Source organism: Scyliorhinus torazame, chromosome 24 (assembly GCF_047496885.1).
Source record: "Scyliorhinus torazame isolate Kashiwa2021f chromosome 24, sScyTor2.1, whole genome shotgun sequence".
NCBI classification, from domain to species: Eukaryota; Metazoa; Chordata; class Chondrichthyes; order Carcharhiniformes; family Scyliorhinidae; genus Scyliorhinus; species Scyliorhinus torazame.
In genome coordinates this window covers 51812491-51834070 of record NC_092730.1, presented here as the reverse complement: position 1 = coordinate 51834070, position 21580 = coordinate 51812491, and the positions used below count along the sequence as shown (strand labels likewise).

The 21580-nt window shown below is 44.9% G+C and overlaps 4 non-coding genes across 4 annotated transcripts; 2 read left to right on the top strand and 2 right to left on the bottom strand.

Annotated features, from left to right (window-relative positions):
• Positions 1-4790: 4790 nt before the first annotated feature.
• trnak-cuu (transfer RNA lysine (anticodon CUU)) lies at positions 4791-4863 on the bottom strand. The gene has a single exon. It is a non-coding gene; the product is annotated as a tRNA-Lys (tRNA).
• Positions 4864-5566: 703 nt separating this feature from the next.
• trnas-uga (transfer RNA serine (anticodon UGA)) lies at positions 5567-5648 on the top strand. The gene has a single exon. It is a non-coding gene; the product is annotated as a tRNA-Ser (tRNA).
• Positions 5649-14372: 8724 nt separating this feature from the next.
• Positions 14373-14464, top strand: trnar-ucu (transfer RNA arginine (anticodon UCU)). The gene is given in 2 exon segments: positions 14373-14409; positions 14429-14464. It is a non-coding gene; the product is annotated as a tRNA-Arg (tRNA).
• Positions 14465-19166: 4702 nt separating this feature from the next.
• trnas-cga (transfer RNA serine (anticodon CGA)) lies at positions 19167-19248 on the bottom strand. The gene has a single exon. It is a non-coding gene; the product is annotated as a tRNA-Ser (tRNA).
• Between the last annotated feature and the right edge of the window lie 2332 nt (positions 19249-21580).

The following is a 21580-nucleotide window of genomic DNA, read 5'->3' as shown; positions in this document are numbered from 1 at the left end:
GTTCTTTTTCAACCATCTGATCAAAAATCGTTTCTGATTATTGCATTTTAACTTCATCTTCACTCTTTGATTTCTCCTCTTGTCTTAAGCTGTGACTTTGCGACCTTGTTACTACACAACCCGGAATACTCCCAGGATATTCGTCCGTCAACACTTCATTTGACTGATTTTCCATTGGCTTATCAACCACAGTAGGCATCACTCCCACCTGCGATCCAGCTATATCATTACCCAAGATAAACTGTATTCCTGGACAAGATAGTTTATCTATTACTCCTACTACCACTTCACCACCCTTCATTGGACTTTCCAACATTACCTTATATAATGGAACGCTACTCCTCTCACCCTGAATTCCACATATCACCACATTTTCTGGCAACATTCTTCCCAAACTACATAATTCCTCATCTCTTACCATTAAAGATTGACTAGCCACTGTATCTCTTAAAATTTTGACTTCGTTACCTGCTCCTCCTGATACACATGAGTAAACTTTACCCAAGCAAGTAAATTGTTTTAATACATCTGGCACCTTCTTAACAATTACTTCTTGAACAGGCTGTATAATTGTTTGCACCTCCTTCGCTTCACTTGGGCTTTCCTTTACCACTCTAACAAACCCCACCGTCTTATCCTGCTTTACCACATCAGCCTTCTCAGTGCTTTTCTTCAACCACCAACACTGTGACTTTACATGGCCAAATGTATTACAGTGAAAACATTTGAAACTTTTCATTTCTTTTCCAACTTCCTGGATTTATTTTTAAATTTGAGGTACACTTTCTTTATTGTCTCCCATCAGATCACCTTTACCTTTACCACTTGAGTATTTCTCATGTCCCCAGTTTCTATCCCTCACCGTCTGAAACAGATGTCGGAAACCAATCTTTGAATTTTGAACTAATTCATAATCATCTGCCGTTTCCGCTGCTAATCTCGCAGTTTTAACCCCCTGTTCTTCCACATGAGTTCTCACTAGATCAGGAATTGAATTTTTAAACTCCTCCAAAAGTATTATTTCTCTGAGAGCTTCATATCTTTGTTCTATTTTCAAAGCCCTTATCCACCAATCAAAATTACTCTGTTTGAGCCTTTCAAACTCCATGTATGTTTGACCAAATTCTTTCCTTAAATTTCTAAACCTTTGTCTGTAAGCTTCAGGCATTAGCTCATATACACTCAAGATGTTTTTCTTCACCTCCTCATACGTTCCAGATACCTCATCCGGTAGTGATGCAAACACTTCACTCGCTCTGCCGACCAGCTTTGTTTGAATCAGTAACACCCAGATGTCCTGCAGCCATTTCATTTGTTTAGCTACCTTCTCAAATGAAATGAAAATGGCTTCCACTTCCTTCTCGCCAAGCCTTGGCAATGCTTGGACAGAATTAAATAGATTCTTACCAAGCCTTCGACTATGACGCTCGTACTCACTATCTTCATCGCTATCATCCAACTGTCCGTTTCACTTTACGTCTGCCAATTTTAACTGATTGTCATGTTTCATGGCCATTTTCTGATGTTCAAACTCCCTCTCTTTATCTTTTTCCCTGATCTGTATCTCCCTTTCTTTTTCTTTTTGTTCTGCTAGGGCTATTCTTGCTTTTCTCCTTTTTTCTCTCTCCTTTTCTTTTTCCTCTCTCTCTTTCTCTTTCTTTTTCCTCTCTCTCTCTCTTTCTCTTTCTTGCTCCTCTCTCTCACTCTCGTATGCAAGCCGCTTTAATTCTTTCTCATGTTCCATTTGTTTAATTTGCAACTGAATTTTTGCCATTTCCAATGAGTCAAACCCTATATCAGGCAACTGTAAATGCTTGACCACCGCATCTTTTCCGCATTTTGTCAGGTAATGTTAACTGCAATATTCTTGCCAAATCTAACAGTCTGCTTTTCGTTTCTGTCCGTAAAGTACTACGTGTGACATTCTCCACCCCCAAAAACTTCTGAGCCTCTGAAAGAGCCATTGTTCACAACACTCTCCCCACTTAAACTAAAGTACCACACCGGAAAAGCAACAATCCTTCACTGTCTTTAAGTTCACAAAAGCCAATCCAATCGACAGACTTTTATTCCGGACGAGCCCCCAATTGTTATGGGCGAGGCGTTTTCAGAACCCCAAAATGTATCATGGAGTTCAACCAACCTCTCCCTTTAATTGATTTGTTGCTTTTCCTAGCACACGGCTTTTTCCCTAGGTATGGCATTACAATTATGGACACGTGGGTTCTTAAACACCAAACACTGTTTATTCCATAAACTCAACTTAACATCTTCAATAAACATTGGATCTCTTAACACCCCTTACTTCAAAGATAACTCAGAAAATGTAATAGCAACAGTAAATAATTCCTTAAAATGTTCCTTCAAACTTCCAAGCGACTTCCAAACAGAATCACATCAAGTTAAGGGCTTCACAATTATGAATTCAAATCACCCAAATGATCCCGAGATGGTCTTTTATGTCAGAGATCCAGCTCCCTGCAAACACAGACACTCCCTAGCTCTTTTCAAACTTGCAGCTCTCTGGAAACACACAGACACACACAAGCTGCTTTTTAAACTGCAACTAAAAACCTGCAAAATGGCTGACCTAAAGCCCAGCTCCACCCACTCTCTGACATCACTGTTTTCTTAAATGTACATTGCTTCAACATCCATGTCTTGAAGGTACACTCACATGACAGGGGCTGGTTTAGCACACTAGGCTAAATCGCTGGCTTTTAAAGCAGACCAAGGCAGGCCAGCAGCCTGCCCGTACCAGCCTCCCCGAACAGGCGACGGAATGTGGCGACTAGGGGTTTTTCACAGTAACTTCATTGAAGCCTACTCGTGACAATAAGCGATTTTCATTTCATTTCTTTTCATTTCATTTCATTCATGACAGTACACTATGCAACCATGTCATTTATCTACCTTCTGTATGTGATACGTCATTGTTTGCGATCTGACCCACCACAGTCGTATCATCCACAAACTTCTAGATTGAGTTGGAGCTAAATCCTGCCACACAGGATATGCCTCCATATTCAGCGGGTCCGTCCATGATAAGACTGAAGAACGATCACTCGTCTATCCAATCAGTGAGGTTTGCCCCACTGTGAGACAAGATTATCAGAAGGAAAACCAGATGAATTAGATTCAGATCACACGGTTACACCAGAACTGAATTATGAAAACCCCGCCTTCTCACAATTCCCGTGCAGCCTTCCCGAACAGGCGCCGGAATGTGGCGACTCGGGGCTTTTCACAGTAACTTCATTGAAGCCAACTTGTGACAATAAGCGATAATAATAATAATTATTATTATTATTGCTCCTCGCCTGAGGAATGGTGAACCTCAGGTTAAATCACCACCAGTCAGATCTCACCCTCAAAGGGGAAAGCAGCCTATGGTCATCAGGGACTAGAGCGACTTAATTTACTTTAGAACTGGATCAATGTGTGATATATCCAGGATGTGGCTTCCTCAGACTGACGAAATGATTGACAGCCGGGAAATTAACGACCATTGAGGAGTTACTGGTACCTGAGGCTTGGTTGGAATGTTGGTTTTAAAGGTTCATCATGAAATCTAGAGATAAAAAGCCGGGAAAGTGGACATGAGGATTATCATGAAATCATTAAAATGTAAAAGGAGGCAATTCGGCCCATCGACTCTGCACCGACCCTCTGAAAGAGCCCCTATGTCCCCACCACATCCCTGTAACACCACCCAACATTCTGAACACTAAGGGGCAATTTAGCATGGACACTCCACCTAACCCGCACACATTTGGACTGTGCGAGAAAATCGCAGCACCCGGAGGAAACCCATACAGACACGGAGAGAAGTGCAAGCTCCACACAGTCAGGGACTAAAGGCTGGAAATGAACCCGGATCGCTGGTGCTGTGAGGTAGCCACTGTGACAACGTGCCACAGTATGGGGTCATAACACGTCATACATCAGATCAAGCATGATCTCATTGAAATACGGAGCATATTCGATGGGCTGAATGTTCTACTTCTGCTCCTACGTCTTATGCCCTGATATTGTGTAAATGTGTTCCGGGTCTTGTGTAAAACTCTTGTTAAACCAACACAGACACCGCGTGTCGACTGCATCTGATTATCTGGCGCAGAGAAGGTGATTGTGGAATACATGTCGTCCCCATCAAACTCTGCTACTCACCTGACTGAGATTTGTTCTGTGTCTGTAAATCACAGGTAGTGTTCGCGAGTGGAGGGAACACTCTGCACCTCAGTCTCTGGAACAGCTTGTGAGAGCTGGATTCCTTCCTTATGAGTCAATGTCTTGTACTGTATGTGAGGGTGGGATTCAGACATTGGTACTGAATGTCAGTGTGGAAATCTTTCTGTATTTATCAATCACAATTACTGTTTGGGAAAAGTGAGATTAATACGTAACATCAGCACGGCTGTGACAGACAGAGACGCACAGAAAATCAGGAAGAGACTATCAGGACACACACACAATGACACACAGAAAAGGTGCCGAGATGGAGAAAATGGTTATTTCGGAAAATGTGTTTTCTGCTGCAAAGAGGCCCTGTTTGTAAATGTTTCCTGCTGTGCAACCGTGCTCTCTGCTGTGTAACTGATCTCTCTGCTGTGGAAATATGATCCCTCTGAAGCAGATTACTGAGACGAAATTTCAATTCCAGATTTATTAAATTTTGTTACCAAGGGTTAGTCCAGGCTTCAGGATTGCCAGTCCAGCGACATCACCTTGTGTTCCTGTTATGAAGACAGTTCATTCAGCATCAATATTTTCCGATAATGATATAGACGCGCCCAACGTGGGTCTCGAACCCACGACCCTGGGATTAAGAATCCCATTCTCTACCGACTGAGCTAGCCGGGCTGATGCTGCTTTATCTCTTAAACCTCTTCTCGAAGAGAGTCGCTGGGGTGCTCATTCGGATGGTCAGTGCTGGCTCGTTGGGCCGAATGGCCTCCTTCTGAGCTGGAGATTCTACGATTCTATGATCCAAGGAGGTTGATGCGGTGGAGTCCTTCTGCAATACTGCCCACTCCTGACACCATGTAGAAATGCTGGTCTCTCAATGCCTGTCGACCAAGGACATGTAATAAAAAATAATTGATTTAATAATTGAGCAGGTCCTCCTGGCTTGTGCTCTGACCGCGATCCGGGGAACTGCCGGAATCCAGACACGTGATCATGTTAGTTGCGTCATCAGGTCATCATGTGACCATTCGGCCTGCACAGGTCTCCTGTGCTGTAATTTCTTGATTTCATCATTTTAATTTTCTTCCAGACTGGGAAGTGTGGTCCTGTTCCATTGAAAATTCTAATATATTTCCAATGTCACTGATGGTGTTCCACAAACTACTTAATCGGTGGAATTGTGCGTTTCGGGAGCTGAGATTTTCGAGTCTCTCAAGGCTTCTCTCCAAATCCAATGGTCATTTCCCACGAAGATTCAACCCCTCCTCACATAAACCCCTGGGCCCCGTTGGTCGTTTGAATGTAGTAACTTCCTGGAGTGATTCCAGGCTGGGTTTAGAATGTATTCCATCGACCAAATTACCAATAAAATGATACAGCTGCGATGGCCGACTGGTTAAGGCGTTGAACTTGAAATCCAATGGGGGTTTCCCGCGCAGGTTCGAGCCCTGCTCTCAGCGACTGTGATTCGGAATGTTTGTTCAACTCCCCGCACAAGCCGCTGACTTGGCATGTTTGTAAATGAACGGTTTGAATCGAGTTGAGTCAGATATTTAACATTTGTTTTTGAAACTGAACGAAATATGAAGAAGCTCGCACTCAAAACAACAATCAATAAATAATAACGTTTCCTGCAACGTTCGGAAGGAGAAGCAGCAACGGCAGCGAATGGAAACGTGGTTCGGTTTCATTCAGCTGAATGTATTTCTGGGTAAAAAGATCGTGGCAGAAATGGAACATATTTTATCTCTCTATCTGTTTCTTTGTTTCTTTCTCTCTCCCTCAGTCACTGTTTTTGTGCTTCTCCGGGGACTGATTGGATACAGTGAAACTCAGCCCCATCTCACCCCAACTCTTTTGGACGAATACGTCCTGGTGATGGACGGTCCTGAATCAGTGGAAGAATCGACAAACTATTCCATTCTTGGCTAAGTGAGAAGTTCCATTGCTGGTTGTGAGATGTCTCTGGGATAAAGGGATCGAGAGAGAACGAGGTGACTGCAGTCAGACTCTTACTCTGAAAACCAGTTAGTGCGCCCTTGTACAAAGTGGATGTGTCTGAGAACAGGAGGAAAGCAGATCATGGGCCTGTGATTGATTTTATTGAGCCGGACCTTGAAAAGTGAAGCAAACTTCTAACCAGTCGGTGCCTGTCTGAGAACTGGTAAGGAATTACGGCTGATATTCAAACGGTTCATCTTTAATTAGTTACAGCAAATCGATTCTTTCAGAGGTGATGGTGTATTGTTTTCAGAGTCACTGTCATAGTTTCTTAAAATATGATTTGTGCTTGTTTTTGTTTTGTTCAGTAATTTGGGGAATCTATTTGGAGCGGGTGCAGTTGGTCAGTATCTGTGCCTCTTGCTTGGCAGCTCCCCGGGAAGCAGCAGCTCCATTCCTATAGAGATGTGTGGACACAATCAGGAGATCCAAACTATTGCGCACTGCTGCCATCTCCTGGCTGAAAGCAAGTTGTGCAGCAAGGTAACGATGTATTCGTGACACGTTTCAATTGGAGCAAAATAACATTAACATGGTTAAATATTATCATTGTAGTAATCACATTTAAATCCCCAGATATCTGATTTCTGTCTGAGCGATCCAGCTCATCCCGATCTATCGGAAAATGAAAGGTTCCCATTACAGCCATATTGGTTACAAGAATATCCAATCTCTGATTTAATACATTCCCCCGCTTCATTGTTTGTGTATTCGTTCTATAAATACAGAGGGGGTGACATTGCCCGGGGACAGGTGGTGGTATAGTGGTGACTGTCCCAGCATTTGACCCAGCTTCAGTTCCTGGCCATCATAGTGGTGAATTATTTAATTCAATAAGTGGTTGTGGTGTAATGGTGATGTTCCTGGGCTAGTAATCCAGAGGCCCAGGCTAATTCTCGAGGGACACAGGTTCAAAATCCCTCCATGGCAACTGGTGGAATTTATTTGGAGGCGGCACGGTGGCACAGTGGTCTGCACTGCTGCCTCACAGCGCCAGTTCCCAGGTTCGATTCCGGCCTCGGGTGACTGTCTGTGTGGACTTTGCACGTTCTCCTCGTGTCTGCGTGGGTTTCCTCCGGGTGCTCCGGTTTCCTCCCACGGCCCAAGGATGTGGTTAGGTGAATTGGGTGATTTGTGGGGGAAATTGCCCCAAAAAGATTAGATGGGGTTACGGGGCTAGGAGTGAGAATTGGATCTATCTTACAGATAGGTTCTGGATTAATAAGGGGTTCAGGGGTTATGGGGAGAAGGCAGGAGAATGGGGATGAGAAACATATCAGCCATGATTGAATGGCGGAGCAGACTCGATGGGTCGAGTGGCCTAATTCTAGGGCAGCATGGTAGCACAAGTGATTAGCACTGTGGCTTCACAGTGTCAGGGTCCCAGGTTTGATTCCCCACTGGGTCACTGTCTGTGTGGAGTCTGCACGTTCTCCCCGTGTCAGCGTGGGTTTCCTCTGGGTGCTCCGGTTTCCTCCCACAGTCCAAAGACGTGCAGGTTAGGTGGATTGGCCATGATAAATTGCCCTTAGTGACCATAAAGGTTAGCAGGGGTTATTGGGTTACGGGGATAGGGTGGAAGCGAGGGCTTAAGAGCGTCGGTGCAGACTCGATGGGCCGTATGGCCTCCTTCTGCCTTGAGGAGGTGGTGGAAGCAGGGACGATAGTGACATTAAAGGGGCATCTTGACAAATACATGAATAGGATGGGAATAGAGGGATACGGACCCAGGAAGTGTAGAAGATTGTAGTTTATTCGGGCAGCATGGTCGGCAGGGGGTTGGAGGGCCGAAGGGCCTGTTCCTGTGCTGTACATTTCTTTGTTCTTTGTTCTTTGTAAATATCACAGGCCAGGACAGAAAAGGAGGGGACACTCCTCAAATAAAATTCACCAATTGTTCTCATCACCCATGGGTTTCTTATCTAATAGCCAGCATCAATTTGTTTTGAGTGGAAACATAGTTTAAATAAACAACAATCTTCAACATTAATAACTAAGTTCTCAGTCTGAAACAATAGTTAATAGGTGGGTTAAACGGGCCAGAAATACGAGCCACGCAAAGTTCCGTTTACAGAATGAGCTTAAAACACTCCTAGTGGCTGAATAAATTAATCACTAAGTAAGTTACATAATTAATACCAGTAAAAAGTTATTACCGAAACAGGATGATAAGGGCAGCATCAGGACACAAGGACAAGGTAAGGTCTCAGATCAGAGTAAGAGTCCTATGTAATGACACACAGAACATCAGAAATAAATTGCATAACTACATTTATTGTGGACTGGTGCAATCTCCTGGCTGAACGGGAGCCGTGTGACACGGACACTTTCATTCAGGGGCGTTTCAAATTGGAGTGAAATTTACACAAACAACACGAATTTATTTCTGCTCACTGTGCACAGTTATAGTGATCTGTATTAAACAGCAGGAGCGGGACCCGCAGTCTTCACCTTGTTTTAAAATAATTTAGAGTACCCAATTCATTTTTCACAATTAAGGGGCAATTTAGCATGGCCAATCCACCGAGGGGTCAGTGGGAGCCTGGAGACAAGGCAGATCCCAGAGAAAGGGAAATGGATTAGAGATAGAGGGCGGCTAGGAAAAGCGAGGAAGGGTGAGAGGGGGGAAAAGAGGTGAGTGACACAATGGGTGATATTGTGAGAGGAACAGATGGAGGGAACTGGAGGTAGGGAGGCAGCTGGAGGCAGGATTCCCCTTTATTTATCCTGATCATTACCACTTCAAATAATTCTAACAGATTGTCATGCATTATGTGCCCTTCTTGAAGCCATGCTGAATCTGTTTCATTATGTTATATGTTGCTAAATGTTCTGCTATTATTTCCTTTAGAATGGACTCTAACAGTTTCCACATGACAGATATTATGCTAACTAGCATTTAGTTATCTGTCTCTGTCTCCCTCCCTTTTCGAATAAGGGTGTTATGTTGGCAGTTTTCCATAAAGAACAGTACAGCACAGGAACAGGCTCTGCGGCTATACCAGCCTGCGCTCATTATGATGCCTGTCTGAAGTAAACACGCTGCGATTTTCCAGAATTTAAGGATTCATGGAAGATTTTCACCAGTGCATCCTTTTCATCGATGAGAAGTTGGTAAGAAGGTTCTGAATCTGCAGCCTGGTTTGCAATATTGGAAATTCATCTTCCGGAAGCACACTCTTCACCACTGATACCACTCCAGTCAATCTCCACTGCACAATCTCCTCGGTCTTGGCGGTTTTCCAAAGGATTTGTTTGAACCCTCGCAAGGATCTAACAATCCACAGGAATGCCATATGACTCCAATTCTTTGAATCCCATCTATCAGAGCAATTTTGATAAAAGGAGGTAATCACATATTATAGACAACGACATGCTTCCTTCAATGTTAATCTCCTTAATGACATCAAATACAATTGGCCTGAAATCTCTATTGAATAAATAAACAGCAAATTCTACAGTCAGTCCAGGAACAACCCGTGCCTTCATTCCACTTATTGTTACTTTCATTTCCTTAATCCCACTTCTTTATCACAAAGGTTTCTTTAAACTCCCTTCAATAAAAGTGCTCACTTTCCTCATCGACCATTCGTAATTGTTTTCTTTTGTATGAAACTTATGTCAAAGAGGAATGAGAAAGACTGGCTGTAGGTAATGGTGACATGTCATGTGGACCAGGTGTGGTGCAGCTGAGGATGCTGAGTGATGTAATAGTGGACATTGTGAAGTTACTGGCCAGAAACGTCCGAATTCTATTTGCGTTTTTAATGGACAGCTACAATCCACTTGTTTATTCCAGGACACAACAATGAATAAAGTGAATCAGTGCTGAACAGTTTCTATCATCGCAATCCTCCAGCTTGTTCTTATTGACAAACCGGTCCTGGATTGAAGTTTTTTGCTTTAAGAATGAGACCACCACCTCCTGGGAATACAGCAGCGATTCCTCGAGGACCTGAGCTGTAAACGTGAAATTCAGTGAAAGGATTTCACCCTCCGCACGGAATCTGATCACCACCTCAACCCCAACATTCAACTTGGGTGGGAAGGCAAGACAATTTCCTTCCCCCAGCCCCCCACGCAGACTGGGTAATCTCCCAAACTCGTATCCTGCTATTGTCACAATGCTCCACAACATCGCTCTCTTCCCAAATCTCCAGGAATCTCACCCCAAATCCTCAAACCTTTTATTCTGTATTCAAACAACATTTTGTCCCCTGACTAAGTTCATCCTGGGAAGAGAGGTTTGGTATTCCGAGTTCCTCTGCAGATATCCGTTTTTTGTTTAATGACCAAAAGAGGCCTAAAACCTGAAAGAAAGCCTCTCTCACAGCCCTGTGAGCATGTCTCAAATAGACGGTGCAGTCAATACCCGCAGAGTAGATAACAATGGAGAGAACTGTGAGGAATTTCAGCGTCAACATTCGGTGGAAATAAAGGATTCAAAAGAAAACATTATTTTAACGACTGAACAGACTCTCTGGGAGCAGGACTGAAGTCAAAGGGAAAAATCCAGTTGATTTCTAGTCGAAAGCATTAACCATTGGACTGAATTCAGTCCTTGTGTTAAAATGTCTGTAAATTACCCACTGGAAAGTGAAGGAAAAGTTAAACCTGCAATTCTGGAACAAAGACAGATTTTGCGCTGTTGTATTCTTTGGGGAGAATTACAGAACAAAGAGATCTAGGGGTACAAGTTCGGAGCTCCTTGTAAGTAGAGCCGCAGGTGGACAGGGTGGTGAAGAAGCCATTCAGCATGCTCGGTTTTATTGATCAGGATATTGAATAAAGGAGTCGGGACGTCTTATTGAAGTTGTACAATACATTGGTAAGAGCACACATGAAATACTATGTTCAGTTCTAGTCACCCTATTATGGGAAGTATATTGGTAAACTAGAACGAGCGCCGAAGAGGTTTACGAGGATGCTACCAGGACTTGGTCCTCTGGGTTATAAGGAGAGACTGGACAGGCTTGGATTTTTTCCCTGGAGCGTCGGAGGCTTCGAGGTGAACTGATAGAGGTCTATAAAATAATGAGGAGCATAGATCAGGCAGATTGTCAACATATGTTCCCAAAGGTAGAGGAGCCTAAAGGGCATAGGTTTAAGGTGAGAGGGGAGAGATGCAAAAGAGACCAGAGAGGATTTGCTTTCACGCGGAGGGTGGTGAGCATCCGAAATGGGCTGCCAGAGGCAGTGTAGAATCGGTACAATGTTTTCCTTTAAAATACAGTGAGATATTTACATAGAACATAGAACATACAGCACAGAACAGGCCCTTCGGCCCACGATGTTGTGCCGAACCTTTGCCCTAGATTAGTCATAGATTATCATTGAATTTACAGTGCAGAAGGAGGCAATTCGGCCCTTTGAGTCTGCACCGGCTCCTGGAAAGAGCACCCTACCCAAACTCAACACCTCCAACCAACACCAAGGGCAATTTTGAACATTAAGGGCAATTTATCATTGGCCAATTCACCTAACCTGCACATCTTTGGACTGTGGGAGGAAACCGGAGCACCCGGACGAAATCCACGCAGACACGGGGAGGATGTGCAGACTCCGCACAGACAGTGACCCAAGCCTGAATCGAACCTGGGACCCTGGAGCTGTGAAGCAATTGTGCTATCCACAATGCTACCTTGCTGCCCTTAAGAACAAATAAATCTACACTGTATCATTTTACCGTAATCCAGGTACCTATCCAATAGCTGCTTGAAGGTCCCTAATGTTTCCGACTCAACTACTTCCACAGGCAGTGATTCCATGCCCCCACTACTCTCTGGGTAAAGAACCTACCTCTGATATCCCTCCTATATCTTCCACCTTTCACCTTAAATTTATGTCCCCTTGTAATGGTTTGTTCCACCCGGGGAAAATGTCTCTGACTGTCTACTCTATGCGTTCCCCTGATCATCTTATAAACCTCTATCAAGTCGCCCCTCATCCTTCTCCGTTCTAATGAGAAAAGGCCTAGCACCCTCAACCTTTCCTCGTAAGACCTACTCTCCATTCCAGGCAACATCCTGGTAAATCTTCTTTGCACCTTTTCCAAAGCTTCCACATCCTTCCTAAAATGAGGCGACCAGAACTGTACACAGTACTCCAACTGTGGCCTTACCAAAGTTTTGTACAGCTGCATCATCACCTCACGACTCTTAAATTCAATCCCTCTGTTAATGAACGCGAGCACACCATAGGCCTTCTTCACAGCTCTATCCACTTGAGTGGCAACTTTCAAAGATGTATAAACATAGACCCCAAGATCTCTCTGCTCCTCCACATTGCCAAGAACTCTACCGTTAACCCTGTATTCCACATTCATATTTGTCCTTCCAAAATGGACAACCTCACACTTTTCAGGGTTAAACTCCATCTGCCACTTCTCAGCCCAGCTCTGCATCCTATCTATGTCTCTTTGCAGCCGCCAACAGCCCTCCTCACTATCCACAACTCCACCAATCTTCGTATCGTCTGCAAATTTACTGACCCACCCTTCAACTCCCTCATCCAAGTCATTAATGAAAATCACAAACAGCAGAGGACCCAGCGGTACGCCACTGGTAACTGGGATCCAGGCTGAATATTTGCCATCCACCAGCACTCTCTGACTTCTATCAGTTCGCCAGTTCGTTATCCAACTGGCCAAATTTGCCACTATCCCATGCCTCCTTACTTTCTGCATAAGCCTACCATGGGGAACCTTATCAAATGCTAATTTTATCAAATCAAATTTACCTGGGCAGGGTGAATATAGAGGGACATGGATCAAATGTGGGCAAGTGGGACTAACTTGGTGATAGAAACTGGGCAACATGGACAAGCTGGGCCGAAGGACCTATTTCCATGCTGTAAACATCTATGACTCTGTGACTTTATGGAGGAAGTGTTCAATCACACAGATCAGGTCAAACGCAGTGACACTCTGCTGGGATTGATCTAAGCTACAGAGTGTGAGGATGTTTAGCTGAACAAACCGGAATGCTTGAAATATTTTGCGAATCTGTGGTATCACTGACAAGAGAAATAATTAACATTTCAGATCCTGACCCTTCATTGGAACGACCTGTTCCTCTCTCCACAGAAGCTGCCGGGTCAGCTGAATATTTGCAGCATTTTCTGTCTTTGTTTCAGATTTGCGGCATCCGCGGTATTTTCCTGTTGTGCCAAAGGACAATGAGTTGTCTTTCCTGCTCTGAGGGTTATTGCAGGTCTCTCTGGCTGTGATTATCGCTGATTATCCATCTCTGGGATCTGTATTATTCAATAAGACTGCCGTTTGTGGAGGGTTTCTGAAATCCAGTCAGGGAGCTGGAGTTAAAATACACGGAGCCCTTACTCAATCTAAATGTAGGGCAGAACAGTCTCGAGGTGCTCAACGGCCAGCCCAGTTTGTTTGTTCCTGTGAATACAACAGGATATAAACAGAGACAGCTGCAAACACATGTTGCATTTCATTCATAAAGTCATCGAATCAGACAGCAGAGAAATGGCTCTTCAGCCCATCGCATCTGTGCCGGTCAGAAACAACCACCGAACCATTCTCATCCCACTTCACAGCACTTGGATCATCGCCTCGTGTACCATGGGATCGCAAATGCCCATCTAAACACTTCTTAGATATTATGAGGGTCTCTGCTCCACCAACCTTTCAGGCAGCGAGTTCCAAACTCCCGCCTCCCTCCAGGGAAAGAGGTTTTCCAAGAAACGGTTTCACAAGAAAAGCCTCTGCAGTCAGGAGCTGAAAAGAGAGAGATGACCCCTCTGTCATCTTGTACTCTGTGCCGCTATTAATAAAGTCATGACACTGTTTGATTTATAAACGACTCTTACAGCCTGCCCTGTCACCTTCAATGATTTGGACACATGTCCCGCTGTTCCTGCACTCTTTTTTGTAAATAGACACTTTATTTTATATTGTCTACTTCTGTTCTTCCTACAAAAATAAATCGCCTCATTCCTTGTCTGCTACATGTCCTCCCTTTGCACCAACCTGGCTGTGTCCTTTCCGAGTTTTACTAGAATTTCTGTAGCGCTTTTCACAACCACAGGACGGCCCAAAACATTCCCAGACAATGAAGTAGTTCTGAAATGTCGTCACTCTGCGAATTACTGAACTTTTGAACTGACTGTTGGACAACTACAGAAATCCTCATATGGGGATGGGAAAGCGTTGCAGGTGTGGCTCTGTGGCGCAACGGATAGCGCGTTGGACTTCTAGTCGCTGTCGTGATGAGACATTCAAAGGTTGTGGGTTCGAGTCCCACCAGAGTCGGTTTTTAGGCAAGGTTTGAATAAATCAGCAACAGGTTTATCAATGTCTCCAGGGAAGTGAAACTGCCGCCCCGAACTTCCTTCTGAAAGGCGACTCCAGTCAATCTCCCCTTTCCCATCAGAACAACGTCACAGAAGAAATCCCATAAATAAAATCTTTGAAAGCTGCTGACCAGAGTCAGTCTGTTCCCTCCTCAGACAGATTGCAAACCGGGCAGATATATCAGCGGGCAGTTTGTTCCTCACAGGCAGCTCCAAACAAGGATGATGTGAATCGACACCACTGAATGATGGATGATGTGAATCTAACACCAACACGTTTATCACAGCTGTGATGAACAGCTCATGTTGCAGCTTTAGATCAGACAGTGGAGGATTATCACAGGCGCTCTGTCAGACTGCATGTTCCTTCAGACAGGTTTCAGACTGGACACGTGGAATGAGCGGCCGTGTGAACATTCGTGGTTCAGGGGGAGATTTCTCACTGGAGTTCCGGTTCCATTCCCAGACCTTTCTCTTTCCTTGTCCTCTTGTCATTTGCACTTTTCATTGTTCCATCAATGGCGGCCGCGTCTTCAGCTGTCTGAGCCTTGAGCTCTACAATTCATTCTAGAAAAATCTCCAGCTGTCTCTCCGCCGTCCAAGTGCAAAATGAATGAATGCAATTAGAAGCAAAAAAACGGGGACGGGCAAGAAACACACCAAACAAAACATAATCTAAAATTACTGAGCTCGATGTTGAGGACGGAGTTCTGTGGGTGGCTACTTAAATGTTGAGGTGGTTTTACTCGAGTTTCCGTTAATCTCCATTGGAACACGGATGACCAACGACGGAAAGGTCAGAGTGGGAGAGGTGGAGAATTGAAATGACAAGTGGCAGGAAACTCAAAGTCATGATTGTGGATTGAACAGAGATCTATCAACGCGGTCACACTCTGTTATCTGACCTGTTGAAGTCGATGAGATCAAATTGTGGCAGCAAATACCGATGGGGGCGAATGGCCTCCTTCTGCACTGTAAATTCGATGATAATCTATGATACAGGAGATTAAACTGAAAAGCACAAGTGTCTCACTGGTTCACTTGGGATGAGTGTTTTGGGCCCTTGGATAATGAGGAGGGAGGGGGTAAAAAGGCAGGAGTTGCATCTCCTGCACTTGCAAAGAAAGGTGCAGATAGAAAGTGAGCGGATATTGGCGGTGGAGCAGCGGTCGCGGAGGGGATTGTCCCTTCACTCTGGTGAATGGGGAGAGCAGGGGAGGGCGTTTTTGATGATGTCATAAATGGTCCCTGGAATACGGAGACTGACGGGCTGCAAGGTGAGAACAAGCGGCACCAAATCAGTTCAGCTCGACTTACACAGGACACAACAATGTCAGTAACGGAAAGATCTTTTGGGATAAGAGCAAGTGCTTTGCGACATCGTTCACTTTTATTTCCATTTCCCACCTTAGCCGCTTTTCCTACAAATGTTGGCAGCGGTTGGATTTCCACCCGCATCCTCGAAGAGACTGAAACCTAAACCCATCTCCTCAGACCGCTCGGCCTCGCTATCCTAAAGGTTCATTGTTTCTGATACTGATGACTGGTGATTGGCATCTTGCTGTTTATCAGCTGAGTCCAGAATTTCACATTGAGAGAGAAGGAAATGATCCAATCACAGAGCTGGAACGCTGCTTCTAGTTTTCTCCCCACAGATGCTGTTTAATTCTGAGCATTTCCAGCATTTCCTGTGTTTATTATTTATGATGATCAACATTTGAAGTAATTTGCTTTGTGATTTGTGAACTTTCTGAGCTGAGTTCAGGGGACTCGGTTTCCAAAATATTTTTTAAAATATTTGACGGGATTTGAGTGTCGCTGAATCCGTCAACAATTATTGTCCAAAATGTATTACCCTTGAGAATTTGGCGGTGACGTGAATCTTGAGCCGCTGCAAGTCCATGTGGTGTATGTACACACACAGTGCTGTTAGGGAGCGAGTTCCAGGATTGTGAGCCGGCCACAGAAAGGGTGATATATTTCCCAGGATGGTGTGTGTCTCGGAGTGGAACTTGCAGGTGGTCGCTGTTTCTCTGTATCTGCTCCCCTTGTGTTTCCAGGTGAGAGATCCCGCGGGGTTGGATGGACCCTCGCGGAGGAACAGTCAATGTCAGGGGTGGGATTTCAATCCTCGCCTCCAGAGGAGACTGCGACCTGAACTACGAACTGGCCTTAGACCCGCTCGGCCATCCTGACACACGATGCACTATCAGAAACTCCCAGCGCAAATGATATCAAATCCATAACTGCAGTGACCTGGGCTAAGTTTCTGAGTCAGCACCCACACAAACATTACCTACAGCCTAGAGCTCAATGACTGAAGATCGAGTTTGTCTTTCCAATGAAGATGGTTGGAGTGTGAACAATTTCCTGTCCTTCCTTTGATTTTCTCCAGGCCTGTGGGGAAGTTGCTGCGTGACAGGTACAATATTGAAGTGAGGAAAATGGAAAAGTGAATTGGTGCAATGACGCACCCTTTGTTTCTCTGCAGTTTTTATTGAGGGGAGTTTATGTTGGCTCACTTGGTGAGGATCACTGACTGTATGTGATTGTGGAGCAGGCAGAGGATGTGACACATGTCCGGAAGCAGCCGAGTTTGTGGATGTTGCTCCATGAATCTTCACGGCTCACAGGGTGAAAGGAGTTTTCGACGTCGAAAATGACCATGTCCGGCAGCTGGAGCTTTCCCTTGTATTTTATGGAATATGGGAATCAGCGGATCATCAAAACACAGAAATGAAACACGTCTAGTCACAGTATTTTCTCACATGATGTTAACATCAGTTATCTCAGCGCAGCAGGTGGCTGCGTGGCCTAACGGATAAGGTGAATCTAGTGACAATATCAGAAAACTGCAGGTTCGAGTCCTGCCGCGGCCGTTTCAAACAGAAATCACATTGCTGGTTTTCCTTCCTCAGCTCAAAGTTCCGCGTTTCCGTCTATACATTTCCCGACTTGTCTCAGAATCTATTTTCTTGCTATTTTGTTCATTCAATTGTCTCTCATCTTGGTATTCTGCTTAGATCCTAAGGAATCCACAATTTCTGTTTGATCTGGATAAACAGTCGAAGCTCCATCCAGAACAAAATGTTTTGTGTCAATCGGTTCAATGAGATTCTGTGGCGGGAATTCTAATCTACTCGGGAAGATGTTTAGTAATGAGCTGAATGGACGGTTTTTGTTAACTGGGGTGAAAGGTTATGACACTGGATTGAGAAACCAGCGGCCCGAACTAATCTTTGGGACAGAGAATAAATCCCAACACGGCCTCTGGTGACAGTTACATTCACTGATTTAATAAATCTGGAATTGAAAGGCATCGGAGCTGGTTAACTTTAGTCAGGTGTAAGCTGGTACGTTTTCTGATTGGTTAGATAATGCACCGCAGTCAATACTGCACTTCTTCACCAACTGCGCCCAACTGACCGCAATGTTTTTTTAAAAAACATGAATTTCTGGAATATCTGTAACTGATATTGTTACACCAACAATTTAATCAATCGAACAGTGCGTTTAGGGAGCTGAGATTTTCGAATAGGTCAAGGGTTGGACTCCAAATCCAATGGTCTTTTTCCAAGGAGATTCTATCCCTTCTCACATACAGTAAGAAGTCTTACAACACCAAATTAAAGTCCAACAGGTTTGTTTCAAATCACTAGCTCTCGGAGCGCTGAATGGAGAGGTAGGTTCCAGAAACATTTATATAGACAAAGTCAAAGATGCAAGACTTTAAATGCGAGCATTTGCAGGTAATTAAGTCTTTACAGAGCCAGAGAGAGGGGTAACCCCAGGTTAAAGAGGTGTGAATTGTTTCAAGCCAGGACAGTTGGTCGGATTTCGCAAGCAAAGGCCAGATGGTGTTTGGAAAGTTATCAATAGTTATCAATAGGTTACAAACGGCAGCATCGGGACACAAGGACGAGTTGAGGTCTCAGGCCGCAGTAAGAGTCCTATGTAATGGTACCGTACGGCCTGCCGAAACAGGCGCCGGAACGTGGCTTTTCACAGTAACTTCACTGAAGCCGACTTGTGACAATAAGCGATTGTTGTTACACACAGAACATCAGAAATAAATAGCATCAATAAATGTATTGTGGACTGGTGCCATCTCCTGGCTGAACGGGAGCCGTGCGACACGGACACTTTCGGAACATTCTTAAATTGGAGTGAAATAACATAAACATTGTAAGAATGATTAAAAACAATTTCTCAAGCAAATGCAAAGTGAAGATAAACAATAGTTGGGCCATGGTGAGTCAGCAGGGACGGTATATGGGGAGCATTGCTCCCTTCCCGGCTGTTGACCAGCCTTCAATTTGTTGCGCTGCTTTACTTAGAACTTTCAGTTCGGCTGGTCAGTTTCACAATAAGAGACATTAAAAATTCTGACATATGATAAATTCTGACATATGATAAAAGATGTGACAAAAATAAATTTCACATTGCTTTGTGATCAGACATTTTCACAATTCTGGTTCCTGATGAAGTTAATATGAACGTTACTGAGGTGGTGATCTTGTCCTGACAAATCAGAAAATTCAGAGCGAAAGCAGAATGACAAACACAGCTTCAGGGCACAAGAAGATTCTTATGTAATGACATTTCATCAGAAAACAACACGGCATTTTTCGAACAAATGGCTCCAACATAGACATTATTTTCGCCGCGAGTAGGGTTCGAACCTACGCGGGGAAACCCCATTCGATTTCGAGTCCAACGCCTTAACCACTCGGCCATCGCAGCTTATGTCTGTACTGCCAATTCGTTCTATAGAAAGCATTGTAAAGGCAGACACGCGGGATTGCAGGAATGCGATGAACGGTGTCCCAGTCTTTCTATGAGTAGGGATTGAATCTGCGTGGGAAAAAAAAAATTTAGATTTGGCGCCACGCCTTCACAGTATTGAGAATGTTGCGCTGAACGAACTGATTTGATAACAGGAACAGAAGGTTATGTCGCTGGACTGGGAATCCAGAGGCCTGAACTCACCTTTCGTGACAAGATTTAATAAATCTAGAATTGAAATTTAGTCTCAGTAATGGCGGATAAAGGTCCTGCTGCAGACGGATCATATTTCCACAACTGGGAACACATTTACACAACAGGGAATGATTAGCACAACCACAGTGAAGATCTGTCACCGGCAGAGTCACGGTTCCGACAGAGAGAACAGTGACACAGCAGAGAGCTCAGTTACACAGCAGACAGCAGAGAGCACAGTTACACAGCAGAGAGCACAGTTACACAGCAGAGAGCTCAGTTACACAGCAGAGAGCTCAGTTACACAGCAGAGAGCACAGTTACACAGCAGGGAGCACAGTTACACAGCAGAGACCTCAGTTCCACGGCAGAGAGCTCAGTTACACAGCCGGGAGCACAATTACACAGCAGAGAGCACCGTGACACAGCAGAGACCTCAGTTCCACGGCAGAGAGCTCAGTTACGCAGCCGGGAGCACAATTACACAGCAGAGAGCACAGTTACACAGCAGAGAGCTCAGTTACACAGCAGAGTGTGCAGTTTCACTTCACAGAGCACAGTTACACAGCAGAGAGCACAGTTACACAGCCGGGAGCATAGTTACACAGCAGAGAGCACAGTTACACAGCCGGGAGCACAGTTACACAGCCAGGAGCACAGTTACACAGCAGCTGCACGGTTTCACAGCCGGGAGCACAGTTACACAGCCGGGAGCACAGTTACACAGCAGGGAGCACGGTTACACAGCAGAGAGCACGGTTACACAGCAGAGAGCACAGTTACACAGCAGAGAGCACGGTTACACAGCAGGGAGCACAGTTACACAGCAGGGAGCACGGTTTCACAGCAGGGAGCACAATTACACAGCAGAACGCAGTTCGTTGGACTGGGGTGAGCACAGTAAGAAGTTAACAACACCAGGTTAAAGTCCAACAGGTTTGTTTCAAACACTAGCTTTCGGAGCACTGCTCCTTCTTCAGGTGTCATTCCTCTTCATTCACCTGAGAAAGGAGCAGTGCTCCGAAAGCAAATGTTTGAAACAAACCTGTTGGAATTTTACGTGGTGTTGTAAGACTTCTTACGCAGCAGGGAGCACAGTTACACAGCAGAGAGCACACAGTTCCACAGCAGAGAGCACAGTTACACGGCAGAGTGTGCAGTTACACAGCAGAGAGCACAGTTACACAGCAGAGAGCACGGTTACACAGCAGAGTGTGCAGTTACACAGCAGAGGGCACAGTTACATAGCAGAGAGCACAGTTAAACAGCAGAGAGCACAGTTACACAGCAGAGAGCTCAGTTACACAGCAGAGAGCACAATTACACTGCAGAGTGTGCAGTTACACAGCAGAGGGCACGGTTACATAGCAGAGAGCACAGTTACACGGCAGAGAGCACAGTTACACAGCAGAGAGCACAGTTACACAGCAGAGAGCACAGTTACACAGCAGTGTACAGTTACACAGCAGGGAGCACAGTTACACAGCAGAGAGCACAGTTACACATCAGAGAGCTCAGTCACACAGCCGGGAGCACAAATACACAGCCAGGAGCACAGTTACACAGCAGAGAGCATAGTTACACAGCAGGGAGCACAGTTACACAGCAGGGTGCACAGTTACACAGCAGAGAGCACAGTTACACAGCAGAGTGTGCAGTTACACAGCAGAGAGCACAGTTACACAGCAGAGGGCACAGTTACATAGCAGAGAGCACAGTTAAACAGCAGAGAGCACAGTTACAAAGCAGAGAGCTCAGTTACACAGCAGAGAGCACAATTACACAGCAGAGTGTGCAGTTACACAGCAGAGGGCACAGTTACATAGCAGGGAGCACAGTTACACAGCAGAGAGCACAGTTACACAGCAGGGTGCACAGTTACACAGCAGAGAGCACACAGTTACACAGCAGAGAGCACAGTTACACAGCAGAGAGCTCAGTTACACAGCAGAGTGTGCAGTTTCACTTCACAGAGCACAGTTACACAGCAGAGAGCACAGTTACACAGCCGGGAGCATAGTTACACAGCAGAGAGCACAGTTACACAGCCGGGAGCACAGTTACACAGCCAGGAGCACAGTTACACAGCAGCTGC